The sequence below is a fragment of the Tripterygium wilfordii genome, chromosome 21 (genome assembly GCF_013401445.1).
Source record: "Tripterygium wilfordii isolate XIE 37 chromosome 21, ASM1340144v1, whole genome shotgun sequence".
Taxonomy (NCBI): Eukaryota; Viridiplantae; Streptophyta; class Magnoliopsida; order Celastrales; family Celastraceae; genus Tripterygium; species Tripterygium wilfordii.
In genome coordinates, this window is record NC_052252.1 from 3,834,908 (window position 1) to 3,840,160 (window position 5,253).

Sequence of the window (5,253 nt, forward strand, 5' to 3'; positions counted from 1 at the left end):
ATATATATACACTTACTAAAAATACACATAAAAGTAAAATTTGTGGACAAAAATATATATATATATATATATTTGACAAAATATAGCATTTAGTCCCCCAACAATACCCCTAATTGAGGGACCAAATAAATATATATTTTTTTAAAAATTTAGGGGTCTACATCCTAACGTCGTCCTCCTAGGACAGCCCCTACTCACTAATGTCAATCCAGTCACAATCCAAGATAGCTATTCTTCTAAACGCAAATCATCTCAATTTTTAGTCTTAATTTTTGCCTTCATACCAAATTTTCTTAAAGCATACGAAATGATATGTATGGTACAAATTAGTTGAACACAAGTAAGTCTATGATGTAATTGTTTTGTAAGTAGTCCCCAAAAATTCCAAGGCATTTTCGCAGGCAGCTTCCTCCTATATTACTTTGTAGAATCGTCACTCCAAACTTTTCAACAGTGCTGATGTGTCTGGATGAGAGTGACATGACTCCACATCTACAAAGAAGTTGAGGGACTAAAAATTGAAAACAAAGCATTTCATATCCACTTGTCATTAAATGGTTTATTAAGAGGGAAAAAAATTGGTTGTAGTGATTTTAACTGCAGTTAGAGCTCTAATTCTCCGCAAACAATTTTTTTGTTTCAATTTTTTTTTGTGTTATTAGGATCTAGGAATTATGATTTAGTGTTTAGGGTTTAACGTTTAGAATTTAGGGCTTAGGGTATGATTTAGAGTTTAGAGTTTAGAGATTAGATTAAGAGTTTTAGGGTTTAGTGATTAGGATTTAGGGTTTAAGGTTAATTTTTTTCAAAATCATCTACATTATAACACTGTGATGATCCAAAATACTAAATAACACCAAAAAAAAAAACTAAAAAAAAATTATTTGTGGGGATTTGGGGAGTTGTAGTAACTACATCCCTCCATCCCTATTAAGAGAGCATGAAAAATTGAAAGTCTGAATTCAAAATTGAAAGTCAATTCAGACGTCCTAGAAACTCATTCATTAATGATCCATCGAAAACCACGCTCAACAAATAGAGACACACCGCTAAGATATTTTTGAGATTACATGGTTTGAAATCTTTATCATTTTTTGAAATCAATTTTACTCCACCCATTTCTGTCTGAACATTTTACTACCTATTGCATATGATCAGATCGAGTGATTTCCTGGAAGATCATAATCAACTTTTTCATCTGCAACTTTTTTTTATATATTTTCCATGATCATGGTCCAAATTGTATGACTCCGGCAACAAACAATCAATAGAGAAATGCAAAACTAAAAAATTACCTCTCATCTTACTTATTTTATTTCTTCGTGCTCAACAAATCTTCCTTAAACCAACCAGTTTGTGTCTTTCATTTGTATCAAAACACATGGCAGAAACATTTCTATTCTGTATTGCAGAAAATGTTTTGGGAAAGATAGCCTCTCTTGCCCATGAAGAAATATGTTTGCCCATGTCCCACACATCTATCTAGACCCAAATATTGGTAAGATCCCCACTAAATTTTATCTTCTTTCGGTACTTCGTTAGGCTTAGTTGATCAGAAGCTCAGGCAACATCACGTAGGATCAAGGATCGTAGTCTTGCAGTCTCACAAGAAGGTCGGCACGTCGATGTTTGGTATAATAGAGAAGCGAGCTTTGATGGTGTTCTACCGATCGATCTCCTCTAAAAATGTCTTCTTCTAGTTCTGTAGTTTTATGTGCTTTCTTTTGATTATATCTCAAGCAAAGGAAGCCCTATATTGTGACAATGTGCTTTCTTCAAAGTAAGACATGTTGGATTCTTCCATCTCTTGAGCCTAAACTCTAGACCTGAACTTAGGGGTGAAAACGAGTTTATCTGAGCGAGCTTTACCATGTTCAAGCTGGTTTGTTTGTTGAAAAAAATCATTGAGCTCGGGCCATTTATTAAAACAACTCAACAATCTTGTTCAAGCTTGTTTGTTAAGCTTATCAAGTGAGTGGCAAATATGTGAATTGCCTCATTATAGTTGAAGAGAATTGGCCGATTCAAGCACCATAGTGCATGGATTTACTACATATTTGCCAAGCCTTCCTTATACGGTGGTCAAATGGAATCGAGGAATGGATCACTTTAGTTTGTAGTCTTGGTCTTTTTCATTTGTCTTTATACCAAACTAGAGCAAGGACTAAGACCTTTCGTAGTCTTCAATACGCATTACAGAAAAGCTATTTTCTCCAAACATTGAATATCTTTTTGATGGAGTAAGGACTTGGTCATTGGCTCATTGACTTTTCTTTTTTTCTTCTTCTGTTTTTTTTTTTGTTTTTGGATTTAAACAATATTTTCTCAAACCCAAGAACATGTTTTTTAAGTATATTTAGTTAATATGGCATGACTAAATCCTGTAGCTTTTTAATTAGATGACTCAAAACATGATCTTGATCAGCCATAACAAAATATTTTGGCCTTCAACAGTTTAAGAACATGTAGTCGAACCAATCAAACTCTCTTTTAATAGAATCAATGATATTAAGAATTTTAGCAAGTTCTAATTAACGATCCAAAGCAATGACTTATCGACTAAGCTGACTTTAGCCGATCTTTGTTTCCTAGTTTCTCAATTATTGATGTTAGTGCTTTAATTTTGAAAGCAAGCTGTAATATATATTGAAGACTTTTCCTGGTCAATAGTATTTGTTTATGCATTTATTATTTTGAAGTATTACTAGCTGACAGCCTACGCATTGCAGCGGGATAATGTTGTTGTGAAGGCAGGTAATGATCGATGATATGACAAACGTTCGTATGCTTCCAAAAATCACAGCCAGTTCAATTTCCATCCAAAATTCACCTCCACAACTTTTCATTACAGTTTCCTTAATGAGGATACTAATCAAAATTTTCATGGAATAAATTACTAATATTCATGTATAGAAGTTGGCTAAGAAAGCACTTAGATTGGGTTGCTGATAGTGCAGCAACATCAAAGGAACAGATAGAAGGGACACGTAGTAACCATCACATAACAGATAGAAGGGACTATATTACTAAAAATCAAGGGAAAAAAATCAATGGATTGGAACCTTCAAACGGGTAGCAGATTTTTCTTTGATTAATCTTATTTGCACCCCCACTTTTACTAAGTACACCTCAAAAATCACAAAAAACCCTCATCTATATAGTCCCCTCCTGTCCCTATTGTTTTCCTCCACTCTCTCTCTTTCTCCTTCGTTTCCCTCCTCTCTCTCTTTCTTCTGTAAAGCTTCTCTCTCGCGACGATTTCTTGGACGACTTCCTGACCCTACCGTTTTCTTCGAGCATGCACGTGAAATTGCCGAAGCTGCGTACGTTGTGAACCCTTTAGACGCCGAGGTTCGTTTCTCGGCTAATTAAATTTCTGTTTGCTTCTCATATATAATTGTTTTCTTGGATCTATTCCGTTCTTTGTGATTTCTGTTCTTGCTCTTTTTGTTGTTTGGTCACTGCCAAATTGTTGTGGAAAAGGGAGAAAACTAAGATGGTTTTCAGAGGATTTCGTAAAAATGGATATTTTTGTTTGAATTTCAGCAATATGAGGGGAAGTCTGATATGGAAGTCTGCATTGTTCATCATTAGGTTTAAATAATGATAATCCTTCAAGTGTGGTGGGTCAGAGTGAAGAAGGAAGTCAGAGTACTCCAGAGGACTTGGAACCTATTTCATTGAATCTGTTTTTAAGCAAAGGGGAAAGCAGTAAAGGTGATTCCATTCAACCAAATAGGAAAGGCCCTAATTTGCATGCTAATATATCAAATTGGGATTTGAACACTGATATGACTTCCTTGTTTAGGACTAATATGAGGAATGCTTCATTGTTCATTTTATTTATGATTGATATGACTTCCTCCTTGATTATGTTTAGGACTGATATTACTTATTACATGATTCTGGCTTCATTTTGTCTCTGATTTCAGGTTGTTCTATAGGTATAATGCATGGGATGAGATGCTCTGTTTTGGTAACTCTTGTACATGGGGTGTAGGTTGGAAAATTTGAAAAATTGAGAAAATGGGATGAACTCATAATTGTTTTAATTTAAGCTGAGTTTTATTTAGAATGGGGTGTACTCAGCAAAAACTGAGGTGCAACTAAGGTTCATCTTTTTCTTTATTGGTGAAAGCTCGATTTCAACTGACAATGTTTCTCTATTGCCAAAAATTGTTTCTCTCTTTCTTGCATGGGCTTAATTTGGAAAAGCAAATATAATTTACTGTATTTTTAGCCAAGAATATCCCTTGCCTAGAGTTTGGTGTACACCAAGCCAGATTATCAAACCGGGTTTGACCCGACCCGGTTATTTTTGATAGCTGGTAACCCTGTTAAGGTCAATCGAAACTTGGTTGAGGCATGTCGCAGTCGAACTCTTCCTCTTTCTAGTGATAAGAAACTTCCAGATTCAAGCATTAATGACTTCTTTTTTTCTTTGTTAATATAAACTTGAAAATTGAGCTCAATATATATGTTTGCTAATGTTGCACATATCCCACATCATAAAAACTTGGAGAGACACAAGCAAACAAACTATATAAAAGCATTAAAGCACACATCAACCCACAAATAAACATATATCCTTTTGTTAACTATATTTTGTTAACCAGGTTATCGGGTGACCCCGAAAATTATAAAAATATTGACTCAAGACCCTGCTCTATTAAGAGTTCATTATAAAATATGGTTCAGGTCTCCTCATCAAGGTCTTGTGATATATGACAAAAACTAAATACATGATATCTGCCAAACGTGTTGGCTTTGCAGCAAGACTCCTATCAATTGAGAAGTAATTTCAGGAGCTGATGAGAAACCAACAATTTTCAATCTTGAGATATTGTAATCAAGAGCCAGGGGAAAAAAAAAAAAAAAAAAAAAACTTTACCCAAATAGACTTACAAGACCTAGTTAATTGAAACTAGAGTTTCATTTGATTGAACAGAGCTAGCCATCTTTTAGTTACAACATCAGCGAGATAAAACAGAAGACACTGGAAAAAAGAAGTAAAAATACAAAGCATCACATTTGCAAGATGCACAAAGTATGTTCTAGCAGCTTAGGTTCCAAAAAAGCAGAATTTCAATATACTGCACTCTAAACACAATTGTGGAAATGAAATTAGCAGTATATATGTTTTAATTGATAGAACTCTAGGCTGAAAAGAGCCCCTCCATGCTTAAGCCATAGCATTCTATCATTGTAACAATCGATTGAGTTATTTCTATTTACCCCCAAAAGAAGACTACC

The 5,253-nt window shown here is 34.5% G+C and overlaps 1 long non-coding RNA gene across 1 annotated transcript; it reads left to right on the forward strand.

The window, feature by feature from the left end:
- The first annotated feature begins 3,210 nt into the window (after nucleotides 1–3,210).
- LOC119988154 lies at nucleotides 3,211–4,196 on the forward strand. The gene is made up of 3 exons (XR_005465559.1): nucleotides 3,211–3,351; nucleotides 3,595–3,717; nucleotides 3,933–4,196. It is a non-coding gene; the product is annotated as an uncharacterized LOC119988154 (long non-coding RNA).
- The last annotated feature ends 1,057 nt before the right edge of the window (nucleotides 4,197–5,253 follow it).